At 36.0% G+C, this 19547-nt stretch overlaps 1 long non-coding RNA gene across 1 annotated transcript in view; it reads right to left on the bottom strand.

The window, feature by feature from the left end:
• LOC112578057 overlaps positions 1–19547 on the bottom strand; it is a 274039-nt gene that overhangs the window by 234698 nt on the left and 19794 nt on the right. The window contains exon 3 of the long non-coding RNA XR_006639792.1: positions 17571–17606. This is a non-coding gene — a long non-coding RNA (uncharacterized LOC112578057). The remainder of the gene's footprint in view (positions 1–17570; positions 17607–19547) is intronic.

The following is a 19547-nucleotide window of genomic DNA, read 5'->3' as shown; positions in this document are numbered from 1 at the left end:
AAAATATAGCAGTTGTTCTTAAAAAAGGAACAAAAACTTAATTTAAACATATATGTTCTGAGTTTATCATAGTAAATATTACTGAAATGCTCCTTTTAATTTCTATGTGGCTGTTGTATACTGCTGATAGACACTGCTTTTATAAAACAATACACTTTCACATAATTTTCCCCCTGTGATCTTTCTATTTGTGATGTAGTTACTGAATTAAAACATTTGATTTATGAGCATGAGCATTTTAGCTTCTTTTCACATTTATTCAACTAGGTTTATCAACCACATGTCATTTGAAAGATTTGTCAACTACATATTACATACATGCTAAATAATCTTTTTATACCACAAGGTGGCATCTTCTTATTTTGGTATAAACCTCTGAATATTAACATAATTTGAATAATTCCATACACCTGAACTATTTTTTTTTTTAATTTTAAGACAACCACTTAGCAGCTGTGCAAATATATGGTGATTCTGTTACTTAATGCAAGTAGTACTTGTGGATATTTATGTGCTTGGGATATTTAGAATATTGAATCTTTAACAGACTGATGAGCTGTTCACACTAAAAAGTCAATAAACATTGTCCTCTAAATGTTATGTTCACAGAGATTAGTAACACAAAGCATACGCTGCAAAATATATGTATTTAAATGAAAGCTTCCTTAGAAACAGCCAAAAATCTGCAGCCAAGTACATATCAGTTTACTAATATTTTTGATACCCAGATTAAATACATAATTTAATATATATGTATGCAATGACTACACCATGGTCGCCACTATGCTAGGCCCTTTTATATATCTTTTCATAAAATTTCATGACAAATTTCCTGAAGAAACTAATTCTAAACCTCAAAACAACAGTCTAATGCTTCTCAAATTTTCAATAAAATAAATCACATGGTGAGATAAAGAAAATGCAAAATCCGAAGCCCCGTCTCCTAGAAACTTCAAGTCTAAAACAATGCAATACACAACCAAAATCTACAAATATAAGTAAGGAATTCCACTACATTAAAAATAAACTGATAAACAACAAGGATTTACTGTATAGCATAGAGAACTATTAATATTTTCAATATCTTATAATAAACTATGATGGAAAAGATCAAAGAAAAAAGAATATAATTATATACATATTTATACATATAACTGAGTCACTTCACTGTACACCTAAGACAACACAATATTATAAATTAACTATACTTCAATTAAAAAAATTTTAAAGAAAAAAAAGAAACTGTAAGGTAACTCTGAAAAAGTAATCTCCAAAAGAGAGACTACTAATCTAATGTAAATTGGTGAATCCATGAAATTTATTGGTAAAATACAAAATTTGTTTCTAGAAATCATGAAAAGGATGACTCTTAAAATGGCTCATTTTAAATTTCCTGTCACTATTTCTTTTCCCACATCTAGTGATGAAAAATTGAAAATGAGAGTAATGAGAGTTTTTAAGATGTGGAAAAAAATATCTATTATAAGATTTATCTCAGTCACTATGGTGTCTTACAGACAGTTTACCCAATAATGTACAACTTTGTAAAGAATAAATGGAAGACATTTCCTATGGGGACATACACAATCATGCATGCAACAGTGATAACTATATTTGGGCCACAAATAACACTATACTAGGGAGTGTTGTCATAAACTTTCTGCCTCAAATTATTCATTGATTACAAGATTTGCTCATTGGTAGTCTATTGCTCCTGGACATATCCTGCCTTTATACATATCCCTGCAGTTAAAACATGTAGTCTAGTATTCAGTGAGATAGTGTGATTATTGTATGTGCTCAGTTGCTCAGTCACATTCAGTTCTTTCTGACCCCATGGACTGTAGCCCTCCAGGCTCCTCTGTCCATGAGATTCTCCACGAAAGAATACTGGAGTGGGTTGCCATTTCCTCCTCCAAGTATGATCATTGACTAAAAGATACAGGATTGTTCATGAAGAAAAATTTTCAAGTCTGTGAAAACTGTGTGGCTAATGAGCAAACCATTTCCACACTGGAAATTGTTCCTAGAATCATAATTGTCATCCCATAGGCATGTTTTTTGCATGCTCTTGTACATACACATTCATACATATGAAAGCCTCGGGCGAGTACTGTTACATTTAACTCTGCTTTTTGACAGAAAACCAAATAATGCCACAGAACCATTTTGATCTATGTTGGATCTACCAGATGTGAAGTGTATAAGTTGTTCCTTTCTAACCTTTTCAGTCTAAATATCTGTCATGTTTAAAAGGACATAAAAGTTGCATTTTAAACACAATCATAAACTTAAAAATAATCCCTGTCTCACACCATATATCAAAGTGAATTTCAGTATTTAAAAAAAGGGAAAAAAGACAGTAACCCAGAAGGCATACATTCCGGGGCTAGAAAAACTATAATATATGAAACAAAAAGCATGCCATAACAGAAAATACTGGTGGATCTGCTATACAAAAGAAAAACAAAAATTTCAGTATATGAAAAAAATTTAATAAAAATTTAAAGGCAAACAATTAACTTGGGGAAATTTTGCAAAAAATTAAAAAATTTATATATTATATATAGCTTTTTATAGAAAGAAAATGACAAGCAACTTAGTGGAAATCAAGCAAAGTAGACAATTCACAGGGATTCCCTGGTAGCTCAGCTGGTAAAGAATCCACCTGCAATGCAGGAGACCCTGGTTCAATTCCTGGGTTGGGAAGATCCCCTGGAGAAGGGTTAGGCTACCCACTCCAGTATTCTGGCCTGGAGAATTCCATGGACTGTATAGTCCATGGGGTCGCAAAGAGTTGGACACGACTGAGTGACTTTCGCTTTTCAGACAATTCACAAAGACCTACAAATTTCAATAAATTTAAGAAACTCATCCAACATCACCAGAAATCAAGAAAGTTCAAGTTACAAAACAATTAAATTCTTTTTAAAATCTTTTGGATTGGGATATTTTTTCATTCCAACACCTGATATTTAAAAGAGGGAGAGAAAGAGACCTCTGAAATATTGCCATTAGGAATGCAAACTGGTATAACATTTCTGGAAGGCAATTTAGCAACACACGCACAAAGTTCTAAAATGTGCATATTTTTATCTAGCAAATGCATGCTTAGTAATATGTTCAAAGGATAAGTGTGAAAAGATATAATGTCCTTCTAAAATGGAAGACCTAAGGGTCCAACGAGCCCTTAAAATTAATTATACTGCAGCTATTAAATATGAATTCCAGAATAAATAATCTTAATGTACTAAGAAAATGTTTGTTCTCTTAAGAGAATAAAAAGTTATGAAGTAGAATAAGCACTATTTTCTCAACTATGGAAGAACAAAAGGTGTATAAACACAAGAGGAAGACTCAGGGTGTTCATTGAAATGTAGCAGAAATTCTCTGTAGGGGCTTGATTTTAAGTGCTTTTCTAACATCATTTTCAGGTCTTTTTTTTTTTTTTTTCAAATTTCTTTTTTAGAATTTCTTTAACGAGTGTGATGGGCAATTTTATATGTCAACTGAGCTAGGCTATTGTGCCCAGTTTTGGTCAAACACTCGTCTAGATATTACTGTGAAGGTACTTTTTAAATATGATTAATATATATAATTCATAGGCTTCAAATAAAGCAGATTACTCTCCATAATGCATGTGGGCCTCATCCAATCAGTTGAAGAGCAAAGACTATGGTTTCTCTAAGAAAAAAGTTCTTTCTCAAGACTGAAATGTAGAAAACCTGCCTGACTTACCAGTCTGCCTGGCCTGCCCTGTGGATTTTGGACTCAAGGTAGCAACATCAGTTCCTGCCTGAGTTTCCAGCCTGCTACCTCACCCTACAAGTTTCAGAAGTTCCAGTACCTACAATCATGTGAGGCAAATCCATAAAATACATCTCTCTTCTCCCCCACTCTCTCTCTACATATGCATGCGTGTGTGTGTGTGTGTCCCCTAGTGGTCTGTTTCTCCAGAGAACCCTGACCAATGTAATGAGCATGTACTAGTTTTAACATAACAAAAATAAATAAATAAATAAGTAGGCAGACGATTAAAAATTAAACAAATTGGAAATAAGGAAAAAAAGAAATAAATTCTCTTGTAGATAAAGCAACACAGCCAAGAAAATAATCCTATTTTTCTACTTAAATTATATAAGGGTCACTGTCTGTCATGCATGGAGTGGACAAAGATCTGAAGAAAAATGTTATATTAGTCCTGAATATATCTCTACCATCTCTATTATGTAGGATGACGAAATGTGTCACTTGTCTGCTATTTACAGGTGTAAATTTTAATAATTTATACCATATAACCATTTGCTGATAAGATAAACTGCAGTCCTGAAGGTATTTCACTTGAAAAATAAGACACATTTTCCATTTTGTCATCTTTTCATATTAATATCTGCTAGCCTATCATGCTAATTAATAAATGTAGCATACAGTGTAAGTCTCGGGGTTTTTTTTCCAATTTTGTTTAATTTATCAAATGGAAAATAATCTAGCAAAGAGTCATTAATTTAATTTCTTCTGAGAGGGAATCATTACTTGATATGTTAAATTTTCAACAATGCAGCTTCAAAACATCTGTAGCCATGGAAAATTTTCATAGTTTTAATTGAACATCTGTGCATTTTAATTGATTAATTTGAAGAAAATACAGGAGAAAAGAAAGAACAGTAGGTAATATGAATTTAACAAACCACTTTTCTGTTTTCTCTGTCTCTTATTTAATGATTTTCCAGCATAAACAAAACATGAGATTATCAAACAAATTAAATAATTCTCATGACCATATATATATTCATACTGATTGAACAGAGTAGACTACTATTTTACAGTAGGATTGTTTTCAATCAAAAAGATGGACAGGGATACATATGTGAACATATAAAGTGTTTATTAGGTTCCTGTCCCTGTGCAACATGCTATGGCAAGTCCTTCACAACATTCTAATGACGTAAAAATTCTCTAAAACCCCAACCACCACCGCTGCCGCTATCAGACACTTAAGGATAAATAGAGCTGGGGATATTTCACTCATGTTTGCAGCACCAAAAGTTCACCCTTCCCAGTATTTCTTTTCTCTAATAAATGTACAGCTTCCTTATTAACTCCTATTTTTTAATACATCACCTATTTCACTATGAAAATTTAGTTTTTGCAGGCATGGCATAGCTCTAGATTTATCTGTTTTTTGTTCATTTCTTTTGTTTATTTTTCGTTTGTTTGCCAGTATTTGGAGAGAATGTGGGTCCAGAACAATATACTACCTATGAAAAGAACTAAGAAAAACCTATCCAGGTAATAAAATAACCACACAATTCGTGTAGACATTGAGTCTTAAGAATCACTGGGGTGAGTTTGCTCCCAGTTATCCTTGCTATTAACTAGTAGGCATTGCACTTTTAAGTAAGATCTAAAGATATTTTTATCGACAACATTCAAAAGTCAAAAGAAAGGATGAAGAAAATGGATGCACAGGTAGGTGAAAGAAAAGCATTGTCAAGAGATTAAAGAAACACAAACGTTTCTTTTCTTTTCAAATGTAGAAGTTCTAAAAATTCTGCACAACTCTGAATAAAAATACTAATTGTGGTAGTAAGATTTAATAGTGTATTTATCCATTCAGTTCAGTCGCTCAGTCATGTCCAACTCTTTGAGACTCCATGAACCCCAGCAGGCCAGGCCCCCCTGTCCATCACCAACTCCCAGAGTCCACCCAAACCCATGTCCATTGAGTTGGTGATGCCATCCGACCATCTCATCCTCTGTTGTCCCCTTCTCCTCCTGCCCTCAATCTTTCCCAGCATCAGGATCTTTTCAAATGAGTCAGCTCTTCGCATCAGGTGGCCAAAGTATCAGAGTTTCAGCTTCAAAATCAGTCCTACCAAGGAACACCCAGGACTCATCTCCTTTAGGATGGACTGGTTGGATCTCCTTGCAGTCCAAGGGACTCTCAAGAGTCTTCTCCAACACCAAAGTTCAAAAGCATCAATTCTTCAGCACTCAGCTTTCTTTATAATACAACTCTCACATCCATACATGACCACTGGAAAAACCATAGCCTTGACTAGATGGACCTTTGTTGACAAAGCAATGTCTCTGCTTTGTAATATGCTATCTAGGTTGGTCATAACTTTCCTTCCAAGGAGTAAGTGTCTTTTAATTTCATGGCTGCAGTCACCATCTGCGTAATTTTGGAGCCCAAAAAAATAAAGTCAGGTACTGTTTCAACTGTTTCCCCATCTATTTCCCATGAAGTGATGGGACCAGATGCCATGATCTTCGTTTTCTGAATGTTGAGCTTTAAGCCAACTTTTTCACTCTCCACTTTCACTTTCATCAAGAGGCTCTTTAGCTCCTCTTCACTTTCTGCCATAAGGGTGGTGTCATCTGCATATCTGAGGTTATTCATATTTCTCCCGGCAATCTTGATTCCAGCTTGTGCTTCTTCCATCCCAGCGTTTCTCATGATGTACCCTGTATATAAGTTAAATTAGCAGGGTGACAATATATAGCCTTGGCATACCCCTTTTCCTATTTGGAACTAGTCTGTTGTGCCATGTCCAGTTCTAACTGTTGCTTCCTGACCTGCATACAGGTTTCTCAAGAGGCAGGTCAAGTGGTCTGGTATTCCCAACTGTTGCTTCCTGACCTGCATACAGGTTTCTCAAGAGGCAGGTCAAGTGGTCTGGTATTCCCATCTTTTTCAGAATTTTCCACAGTTTATTGTGATCCACACAGACAAAGGCTTTGGCATAGCCAATAAAGCAGAAATAGATGTTTTATCTGGACCTCTCTTGCTTTTTCCATGATCTAGTGGATGTTGGCAATTTGATCTCTGGTTCCTCTGCCTTTTCTAAAACCAACTTGAACATCTGGAAGTTCACAGTTCACGTATTGCTGAAGCCTGGCTTGGAGAATTTTGAGCATTACTTTACTAGCGTGTGAGATGAGTGCAATTGTGCACCTTATGACTATACTGTGGGAGTGAGAAATAGGTTTAAGGGACTAGATCTGACAGACAGAGTGCGTGATGAACTATGGATGGAGGTTCATGATGTTGTACAGGAGACAGGAATCAAGACCATCCCCAAGAAAAAGAAATGGAAAAAAGCAAAATGGCTGTCTGAGGAGGTCTTACAAATAGCTGTGAAAAGAAGGGAAGTGAAAAGCAAAGGAGAAAAAGAAAGATATACCCATTTGAATGCAGAGTTCCAAAGAATATCAAGGAGAGATAAGAAAGCCTTCCTCGGTGATCAATGCAAAGAAATAGAGGAAAATAATAGAATGGGAAAGACTAGTGATCTCTTCAAGATAATTAGAGATACCAAGGGAATGTTTCATGCAAAGATGGGCTCGATAAAGGACAATAATAATGGGCACAATAAAGGGCACAATAAAGAAATGGAATGGACCTAACAGAAGCAGAAGATATTAAGAAGAGGTGGCACGAATACAAAGAAAAACTGTACAAAAAAGATCTTCATGACCCAGATAATCATGATGGTCTGATCACTCACCTAGAGTCGGCATCCTCGAATGTGAAGTCAAGTGGGCCTTAGAAAGCATCACTACAAACAAAGATAGTGGAGGTGATGGAATTCCAGTGGAGCTATTTCAAATCCTGGAAGATGATGCTGTGAAAGTGCTGCACTCAATATGCCAGCAAATTTGGAAAACTCAGCAGTGGCCACAGGCCTGGAAAAGGTCAGTTTTCATTCCAATCTCAAAGAAAGGCAATGCCAAAGAATGCTCAAATTACCGCACAATTGCACTCATCTCACAGACTAGTAAAGTATATTTAAAGTAATTTAGACATCAATCTAATTTACACTTTAAGTAAGACATTACTGTTTTTCTTTCTGTGTTAGAATAATTTGTAGAGGGAAATATGTCAATTTTAGAAGCTGATCTGTTTCCTAAGCACTTTTAAAACCACATGAGCAGTCATGCTGGGCAGTGCAGTGTTTACTTGTAGTAGTCACTCACTTAATGGCTCAAAGTACTTTGAGTACTTCCTATCTAGGTGAATGTGCTCATTACAGATTAGTCTAATGCATCCATTAATTAAGGAATTAATGACCAGGTATCTGGCAATATGTTTTAGCTACTGATTCTCTACTTACTTGAGTATAACACAAAAGTATTCACTTCACAATAGTTCATTACAACCTAACCTGCAAACAAATTATTTTCGTTTACTTGCTGGTATCCCTGCTATGATTATCCCTAGGTAAACCCCCATCCTGGACCTCAAATCCACATTCCCAGCATTTTTATTATTAAACACATTTATCAATTCTTACCACAATTTTTTAAGAATTCATACCATCAGGCAACTTAGTTGCTCAGATGGTAAAGAATCCGCCCCCATTGTGGAAGACCTGGGTTTGATTCCTGGGTTGGGAAGATCTCCTGGAGAAGGAAATGGCTACCCACTCCAGTGGGAGAATTCCATAGACAGAGATGCCTGGTGGTCTACAGTCCATGCTCGCAAAGAGTCAGACACAACTGAGCAACTAAAACTTTCACATAGATAGACATTCAATACCAGTTTAAAGATAATTATTACCTGTGACGGAGAAAGCAATGGCACCCCACTTCATTACTCTTGCCTGGAAAATCCCATGGATGGAGGAGCCTGGTAGGCTGCAGTCCATGGGGTCGCTAAGAGTCAGACACAACTGAGCGACTTCACTTTCACTTTTCACTTTCATGCATTGGAGAAGGAAATGGCAACCCACTCCATTGTTCTTGCCTGGAGAATCCCAGGGATGGGGAAGCCTGGTGGGCTGCCGTCTATGGGGTCGCACAGAGTCAGACACCACTGAAATGACTTAGCAGCATTACCTGTGATGAGAGACAAAACTATTCACCAGAATTCCGTTCAGGATGAGCATGGTCTTTGTTGAAAGTAACTCTTCAATAAACTAAAACAGAATTGGAGACAAGAATGACAGTGAATGTGAACACAAATTTTCTTAATGAATCCTGCCTTTACCTCAAGTGAATGGGGAGAGAATTAAAGAGTAGAAAAGAAATTGTCAACAGACCCTAAAGACTACATGATGTGACTTATCCTCCATGATAACACATATGTGTACATGCATAAAATGATGAAATGCTTAAAAGCGATGGATGTTTTTTGTGTGCGTGAAAACCGAAGAAGCACTGGGGTTTGGTTTTGATTGTCCTGGGCTGCGTGGGATAGCAACTCAGAGTCAAGAGCCTGAAGATTCAGAGAAAGTGAGACACAAGAATGCACCACGTGGAGAGAAGGTTATTTATTATCTCAGGAGGTGAAATTGGTCTCCATGAGTCAGGATACCTTACCTCACTGGTTACATAGCTATAGAACAAGAGCTGAATTCCAGACTTGACGAGTATTTGGCAGGAATACTGTAGAGGAGATTTAACTTTCAAACAAGGAGCTAGCCTTCATGACCTTTCCAGAGTAGAAAGCTTATGTCTCTACAACTATATCTATAGTTGATAGACAGGATTAGCAAATTAGCCTTCTAATTATACTTTAGTACTAAACAAATTGCTGCGCTGTGCTGTGCTAAGTTGTTTCAGTCGTGTCCAACTCTGTGCAACTCTACAGATTGTAGCCTGCCAGGCTCCTCTGTCTATGGGATTCTCAAATCCAAATGCTTAGATAAAGGCTCATTTTACAGAAAGATACACATTATTTTGCCTTCTGGTTCTAGAACAAAATCTTATAAAATGCAAATACTCCCTATCCGTGCTTCATAGCTGTGACTATTAGAATTTCATCTCTGACACACTGCACAATTACCAAATATAATCTTATTAAAGTCTAGAATAGAAGGATGGAGATCCACATTCCCAAGTGAATTTTGGCAATAAGCACAACTTGCTCACATCTTAGACCCAGAAAGCTATAGGATCAAAATATTCACATAATCAAAGACTACTTTTATTTCAGTTTTCCCAGTGGTTATATGTTTATGTTTTATAAAATATGGATTTTTAGCATGAAAATGTATGGAGAGGGCAGCAGAACAAAATGTAGTAAAAATAAGAGGTTAGAAATATTAAAAGCAAAAATTACAAATTATTGTGCTGAATTACTAAAGGAAAAGTATGGAGAAAATGTGAGAAATGTTGAGAAAGGGATTGTGCTAAATTCTCACCTCTATGAATATTGAGAATATCTGAAATACTCTTATCAGTATTTGGTGTAATGAAAGTGTCTTAGTCTCAAATGTCATCAAGAGCTAGAGTTTCTGACCAACCCTATATAACCATTGTTATCATACTGAGATAATATGATCTTAGTAAAAAGCAGGAGGCAAGACATGCTAGTTAACATGCAAGCATTTTTGTCTAATTTTGTCATATAAAATAAATTATACCTGGAACTTCGAAATAATGAAAACACTTCATGAGCTTCCATTACAATCTTTATTATCAGAAACCTCAATATATAAATAACAGCTATAGTTCTTACTGTTCTTTACATTTATTTTTAAAGAACTGAAAATTAAATTCAAATATTAAAAAAAGTAATTGTGCAATTAAAGGTGCAATGAACCTCCTAATTTCATCAATATAGCAGACAAGATAAGCTCTTTCTGCTACAAATGTCTAGAATTGCTGTATGAAACACAACAAACAACCTTTTTTTTTTCCAGCTGTGCCACTGCAGGTAGGATCTTAGCTGCCTGACTAGGGACTGAATCCATACCCCCTGCTGTGGAAGTGCAGAGTCCTAACCACTAGATTGCCAGTGAACTCCCCAAACATCCTTTTAATACATAATTGAGCAAAAAAGTTAACTAAGTATGCAGTGCCAGAACTGGAGAAAAACCTAAAAACTAGAACAGAAAGCTCATGCCCAACCCTGGGAAGGGTTATATGGAGGTCAGCATGGAGTTCTTTATTGGAAATACAAGGCCTTCGTTTTTAACACACACTGACAGAAAGAGGAGAAAGAGCTCTAAGCTTCAGAAGAAAGGGTGTAGCTACAACAATACTAGGTAAGTTAAGACTTCAATTCAAAAAGTATTACCAGAAATAAAAAGGGACACTACATAATGAACCAAAGATCAATTTATCAAGAAGTCATGACATGACAAATTGTATGTACCTAATAAGAAAAAGATGGCTTAAAGCTCAACATTCAGAAAACTAAGATCATGGCAACTGGTCCCATCACTTCATGGGAAATAGATGGGGAAACAGTGTCAGACTTTATTTTGGGGGGCTCCAAAATCACTGCAGATGGTGATTGCAGCCATGAAATTAAAAGACACTTACTCCTTGGAAGGAAAGCTATGACCAATCTAGATAACATATTAAAAAGCAGAGACATTACTTTGCCAACAAAGGTCTATCTAGTCAAGGCTATGGTTTCTCCAGTGGTCATGTATGGATGTGAGAGTTGGACTGTGAAGAAAGCTGAGCTCCGAAGAATTGATGCTTTTGAACTGTGGTGTTGGAGAAGACTCTTGAGAGTCCCTTGGACTGCAAGGAAATCCAACCAGTCTATTCTAAAGGAGATCAGTCCTGGGATTTCTTTGGAAGGAATGATGCTGAAGCTGAAACTCCAGTACTTTGGCCACCTCATGCAAAGAGTTGACTCATTGGAAAAGACTCTGATGCTGGGATGGATTGGGGGCAGGAGGAGAAGGGGACGACAGAGGATGAGATGGCTGGATGGCATCACCGACTCAATGGATGTGAGTCTCAGTGAACTCCAGGAGTTGGTGATGGACAGGGAGGCCTGGTGTGCTGCGATTCATGGGGTCACAAAAAGTCGGACACGACTGAGCGACTGAACTGAACTGAATGAACTGAACAGCTAAAAACTCACAACTAGGATCACATTTCATAAGAAGTACTGAATACTTTCTAAGACTGGAACAAAAGACAAAGGTTACTCATCTCACTAGTGCATTTTACTTGAGATTATATATAGTGTAATAAGACAAGATAAAGAAATAAAAACCATAAAATTGAATGAAATGTTAAATGGTAAAATGTAAAAAGGTAAAATGGTCTTTATCTAGATAACATATTTGTACACATAGAAAATTCTATAATACAGCTACTAAGTAAGTTTAACAAGGTCTTAGAATATAATTTAAAAATTAATTGTTCTATGTACATACAGCAGAGTAATAAAATTAATTTCAAAAAAGCAATGCAGTTAATAGTAGCAATGTAAGTGATTCCCCTAGGATTACTCCTCAGATTAATTATTTTCCAACATCTAGCATCAAACATAATACAAGGACAGTATACAGAGAAATCTGGAAGTACAAGTAGATATAAAAATAAGGAATTATAAACTATTTTTATATTTTTTCATTTTGTTCAACTATATTTTCTAATTTCCCAAACAAGTAACACATATGAAGAGAAAGTAGTTATCAATCTTCAAAATTCTAATATTCTAAACAGCCAAGTAATTTCATCATTTATCATGAGTAAGCTTATTTCCCAAAATTATTGACTAATGTATCAAGATTTAATATATCAACTTTAGAAATTTAAATGACTACATAAATGTTAATCATAGGTTACTGGGTTAAACATTACAAATATTTTAAATACTCTCTGAGGTCACAAATATTATTATAAGATCTTTTCATAAATTAATAGTAAAGGAGATAATATTCAAAATTAATTAAGTATTATCAGTGTATATATTTTCCTATGTTATTCATATACTTATTAAGTATCAACAGTATAGAAGTATTATTCTGAGTAGGAAAATAGAGTTCCAGGCCTGTCATAAATATTTCACAAATATGGTATCCTTTATTCCCCACAACATAGTCTGAGTTGACATTAACACAGTCTCCATTTTCACTTGGAAAAACTGAGCCACACAGGATGAAGCAATTGTGAAATCCCAGAGCAGTGGGCATCAGTGGCAGGATCCAAACCCAGTGAATCTGACCCCAGAGCCTATATTCTGAACCACCATGCTGAACACAATGCTCAAGGATAAATGAGATAAAAATATTTGTGTTCTCATGAAGTTTACATGTTAGTAGTGGAATACAGAGAATCAGCAAATAAAGAATAAAGTAATCAGATAATGACAATCAGTGGAGAAAAAAAAGAAGCAGAGAGACCAGAGGGTTTCTGCAGTGGGATAAATGGGGGTGGCAGCTTACTTAGGCTTAGAGGCTCAGGTGGGGAAGGAATCAGGTATGTTCCAGAGACACACCCAGCAGGACTTCCTGGTAGACTGTGATTGGTGAATAAAAAGAGGAAGCAAGTTTGATAACTAAGTTTTGGCTTAAGCAATTTCACATGGTGGTGATTCTTACTGAAATAGGAATGCCTGGAGAATAAGATGGCCTCGGGGGAGGAGGGTGGAAATCAAGCTAGGTTTTGGATGTTTGTTTACATGGAAATTAAACGAGCCATGAAATTAAAAGACGTTTGATCCTTTGGAAGAAAAGTTGTGACCAACCTAGAAAGCATATTGAAAAGCAGAGACATTACTTTGCCAACAAAGGTCCGTCTAGTCAAAGCTATGGTTTTTCCAGTAGTCATATATGGATGTGAAAGTGGGACTATAAAGTTGAGCGCCAAAGAATTGATGCTTTTGAACTGTGGTGTTGGAGAAGACTCTTGAGAGCCCCTTGGACTGCAAGGAGATCCAACCAGTCCATCCTAAAGGAAATCAGTCCTGAATATTCATTGGAAAGACTGATGCTGAAGCTGAAACTGCAATCCTTTGGCCACCTGATGCGAAGAACTGACTCACTGGAAAAGACCCTGATGCTGGGAAAGATTGAAGGTTGGAGGAGATGGGGACAACAGAGGATGAGATGGTTGGATGGCATCATTGACTTGATGGACATGAGTTTGAGTAAGCTCTGGGAGCTGGTGATGGACAGGGAAGCCTGGCATGCTGCAGTCCATGGGGTTTCAAAGTGTTGGATACAAGTGAGTGACTGAACTGAACTGAACTTACATGGAAGGTAAGATGTCAAATAGGTAGTTGGATAAGTGAGCAAAAGGGCCAGGAAAGGAGTCACAATGGAGATGAGAAGTCAGGAGCCATCAGTATCTAGAATGGTCTATAGAGCCTCTGGACTGGACAAATCCACAAGGGAGTGTAGGTGGAGCAAGCAGGGAGCTGGAAGCCCATGCCCCTGGGCATGCTGACAAATAGGACTCAGCCGGGGAGAGCTAAAGGAGAGAAGCCCAGGAAGAAGTAGTCCCAGTGACTGAGCAAACTAAGAGGAGCAATCAGCCAGATGAGTGATAATTCTAGAGATATACAAGGAGGGAGAGGGTTCATGTGGGTGGAACTCTTTCTCAAGTGATGAGCTAAAGGGAACAGTATCTTACTTTAGACCAATAATATATTCTTGCAAACTTGTATAAATTTAAATAACTTATTTTCACAGAAAAGCCTGATACCTCAAAGAACACTAAAATAATTTTACAAAGATAAACATCTTTTATGAATGAAGAGTACATTTCTTAATCAAATGAGTAAACCAAGATTCTCATACATTAGCTTGCTTAAGGCAGGATTTAATATGTAGTATACCAAATCATGGGGAAGATTACATTAAGGCTTGAACTCAATTTCAGATGCCATAAAAAATAAACTCTATTTGGGTTATATTAGATAGCATCACTGATTCAGTCTATATGAATTTGAGCAGACTCTGGGAGATAGTGGAGGGCAGGGAAGCCTGGTATGCTGCAATCCATGGGGTTGCAAAGAGTCAGACATGACTTAGTAACTGAACAGCAAAGGACTATATTTACCTTCTAGAGTTCACATAAAGATTATCACCATAATAGTTGCTGTTAATTAAATGCTCGCTTTATATTAATTTAACCCTCACAGATCTTATGAGTTAAACACTTTTATTATATCCACTTTTATTTTTTTTTAAGATGAGGAATTTCGACCATAAGACAGGTAGAAGTGACTTTCCCAGTATCAGCTAGAATTCCACACTGGTCATTCCTAGAAACTTCGGTCCTTATACTGGTGACACAGTTAAATACCTCTGGACTCTTTTAAACCTCTTATTAAAGTTTGTTTCCTCCTTTCTTTTCTCTTCTATCCATACTCTTCCTGCTATTAGAGACAGACATGAAAACCAAGGTAAAAGTAACAAGAAAAGAATTAAGGAGATAGTCACAGATCATCATGGCTGAAAACTCAGCTAAAAGGGTGACTATAATTGAGTTTTTGAGTTTCCTGGCAGCAGGAGCAAAAAGGAAGACACCTTAGATTACAAAATTTCCAGTGTCTTGTAAAAGGAAACATACCAATTAGCTGAGAGACCTTTTTGGTCCCCATCCTTAAATCCAACAGCATTTCTTACATGTGTTTATTTTAGGGAAAAATGAACCATATAAGATCAGAGACTTCAAGAGCAACTCCTCCAAAGATAAAGAAATATTCTTCATCTGGTTGTACTTAGAAGTTTCCATTAAAATGTGGTCAACAGCTCAGCATTCTCCAGTATAATACTTTTGTATGGTTCCCAGTCATCTCAGCTTTTTAAAACTTTAATAGGTATCCAATGACTTAAGAACCATGACCTGAACTTTTAGAACTGTCATATGGGCTCAAGAGAAACAAGATCTATTATATATTCTGTATAAATGGCCTATATCACATTTCTCAGAGGTAGCAGCATCTCTGTGAAACAGAATCTTGGCAAAAATTTCAACACACTGCTTGCCCCCAGCTCCAATTTAGGTCCCTTCACAAGCAAACTGCCATGGGTTTTAACTAATGAAAAACCAGTTTGTTTTTAGAAAACATCCTCATTATTGGCTAATATAACAGAAATGACCAGGAAGAGCATGATTTAATATGGATTAAACATGAATAAAACTCAGAAGCTTTCTTCTTGTTGAATTAGATAATCAAAACTATTAAACAGCATTTCAAAATGCTTTTCATAATCCTGGGACCATTAATGTCATGTTCAAATCACTGTGGATTTTTGTTGTTGTTGTTGTTTTTACTATTCATAGGGATACAATGAGTCATTGGCACATTTCCAGCGCAAGATGCATTTGAATAATACATGACATGCCCTTTAGCTAGCATCATGGTGCCAGATTTAAAACAAGGTAAGAAGTTTCCTCCATGTACACTTGCAGTGTTCAGCTGTTCATAATCTATAGCGTTAACAATTTATCATCAAACCCAGCGACTTGCTGCCAACTTATCAAAGTGGCCACTGGATGCATATGATCAAGTCTGAGCATCTGGCTCTCCTCTGTTCCTGACATTAGCACAGACAACAGAATCAGTGGACTATTGAATGCAATTACAGTAAGCGAGACAGACAATAAAGATTGATAGCGCCTTCTCTTTTTATCACACACAAAACTAGTGGGGGTTAAAGCTTTGCCTTGAGCTGCCTTCATTTAACAATGATTGAAAATATGCAATTGTGTTGGTAAAACACTGTAGCCTGTACCACTTCATTTACTGGACACATTATCAAATTAAATGAAAAGTGAACTGCCAAAAGCAACAGTTATTATATATTAATGATGAATATTTACTTAGCATTGTTCACAAATCATACAGAGAACAGAATCCTTCTTGTTATCTTCTTTGCAGGTTACAGTTGAGTAGGCTTAACATTTCTATGTTTACGTTAAGTCTTCTGTCTACAAATCTCTAAATACAGACTTGCACGATTGGTTTTGTGACTAGCCATGTGATTACAATGTGTAATTAATAAAATGCTCAAGTTGTAGATGAATCCTAATTATTGAAGCGCTTTCTCCCCCTTTATGATAATTCTCATGCTTGTAGCTATTCTTGTAGCAAGAGAAATTTAGCCAGGGGTACATGTAAACAAGAGGTCAGGAACTTCAGCTTCATGAGCTTCCAAAATTTGGAATGTGAAAAACGATCTCAAGATAGATACAGACAAGCCACAAAGTTATACTTTATTTTTTCTCCAAAGAGTACTGCTGTAGTAGCCATTGGAGGATATAACAGTCCAGTCATAATTTGACCTCCAAGATAAGAAATATACAAAGGTAAAAGCAATGGAACTAGTGGGCACACAAGGGAAAATTGATCCTATGCCATAGCTGAGACAGGACGAAACTGCATCCTTAAGCAAACTTCAATAGATCTGGGAATACAAAAGTAAGTGTCTTATTGCTAAGTGGACAAACATTTGGTGTACACACTGGCATGTCAGAAAGACATGACGGCAGGCAGACATGATTGTAAGTTATGTAGATTAATTCAACATTCTTTGAAAAAGACACACATCTGGCTCTTCCTTTCCAATGAGGGATACAGGAAAAGAGGGCGCTCATATATGAAAAGTAATCTTGTCTCTTTTCTAAGAGCTCAAAACCCTGAGAAAGTGACATATTTCAAACAAAAAAGAAAATAAGAAGGGGTAAGAGAAAAGAGGTGGAGAACGAGTCATGGGTTTTCTAAAACCACCCCACTGGTTATTCTGTAAGCAATTAAATACATAGTCATAAGTGTTGAGTTTAGAATTAGAGCAGCAAACATATGTAGTTAATATAAATAGCAGCATGAGGTATAGGATATTCAGCAAGAGTGGAAAACTCACCAAAGTAATAGCATCACCACACAGTACATGGAGAATCTGGAAGTAAAAAAGCAACTGTATCAGTATTCATGAAATGTAAAGGAAACAATTATGTTCTCCAGAATTTACCTGGAAGCAAAATCTAAGTGAAATCAGTCTTTCTGAGCACATTTAAATTCTAAGGTCCGTGTTGCCTTGAAATTGTTTAGAGATATGTAACCTTTGTGGGTTATTCTCAAAGGCAGTTGACTACCAGGTTTATCTCAGGAGCTCTGTAAGTGCACATCTCTGGGTCCCAATCTTTGAGATTTTTATTCAATACACTTTGGGTGGAGCATAATGTACTCACTACAGAATATATGGAAAATAAAGTATGAAAAAGCTTAAAGAAAACCTATCATCTGTAAACCCACCATTTCTGTGACCCATCTTTTATTTCATGTCTATCTTTTCATCTATGAATGTAGAATTTTTCAAGTCAATAATATTTTCAATAACTTTAGGGGAGTCACTTTACAAAAATATAAATTAACAAACATATGTTTATAGCTAAAAATCAGTACATGATGTATCAATGCAATAAAAATATGAAAGAATGTTCCTGCTATCCTTCAGTATCTGTTCTCACAGAGTTAGTTATTGTTAAACACAGATGTTTAACAATATTAATTTTTTTTTTTACAATCTTTATTTTAGTCTTTACCACACCATTTACAGTGAGGCTGTGTCCCGGCCTCGCGCCCTTTCATGTGGGTTTCTTGTCATTTTCACAGTGTGGAGTCATCACTCAGCCAGCCCTTAAGGTTGTTGTTTTTTTTTTTTTTAGAGGGAATTGTTTCATAGGTAGCTGTAAACTCAGTGTGTCTATGGCAGGAAATGAGTTGACAATCTTCCTATGTCACTCTTTTGAGCCTCGTATCCTTTATGTATTCATTTCAAATTGATCTGTGTCTGTATTTTACATGATCAAAATCAGACTACACATATTGTTCTGTGAATTGACTTTCATTTTATGTAATTCTGATTTATATCTAGATTTATCCAAATCTATTTTTCTTATTGCTTGTAATAGCTATACAGTATTTCATAGTATAAATTGTCATAATTATTTGTAGCCTTTACTGTACTTTTACTATTGTCCCTAACTTATTAGTTTTACCAAAATGGTAAAGAATCTGCCTGCACTGCGGGAGAGCTGGGTTTGATCCCTAGGCTGGGAATATCCCCTGGAAGAGGGCATGGCATCCCACTCCAGTATTCTTTCCTGGAGAATCCCCATGGACAGAGGAGCCTGGCGGGCTACAGTCCATGGGGTCGCAAAGAGTCAGGCACAACTGAGTGACTAAGCACATATACATATATATATATGTGTATTTTCATTTACATGAAGTTGTTTTACACTATAGATTAGAAATGGAATTTCTGTATCAAAGGTATGTGAACTTATCAAACCTGAAAATTTATCCTTCCAAAAAACTATATCATTTTCTACTCTCATCCACAGAAATTACAAGAGGGCCCATTTCTCCACAGCTCACTGATGCTAAATATTTTTCATAGCTTAATATTTTACCAATATATTGCATTTAAAATGATATCTCACTTTTAATTTTCATTCTCAGCTTCATTTCACATGTTTATTAGCCATGCTCATTTCTTCTAAGAATTGCCTGTTTATATCCTATATGTATTTTTATACTGTGAGATTTATCTTTTTCTTATGACTTTCTAAAAAGCTAACTTTCAATTTTGTACAATGTAAATACACAGAGGCTTTTTTATTCCTTAGAATAGTCTTTCCCAACTGATAAGTATTTAAAAATATCTCATATTTTTATGATTTCTGAAGTTTAGATTTTGAATATCTCTGGAATTTATTTTTATATACAATCTGAAAATAGTCTTTTATTTAAAAAAAAAACTCCCCCATGATTCTTCATATCATCCAAATACAGCAACCACGGCCATAGATCGCAATGGAGTCATGGTTTGCATCCT

The sequence above is a fragment of the Bubalus bubalis genome, chromosome 12 (genome assembly GCF_019923935.1).
Source record: "Bubalus bubalis isolate 160015118507 breed Murrah chromosome 12, NDDB_SH_1, whole genome shotgun sequence".
In the NCBI taxonomy this organism is placed as follows: Eukaryota; Metazoa; Chordata; class Mammalia; order Artiodactyla; family Bovidae; genus Bubalus; species Bubalus bubalis.
The sequence above is the reverse complement of the archived record's forward strand: the minus strand, read 5'-3'. Positions and strand labels throughout refer to the sequence as shown.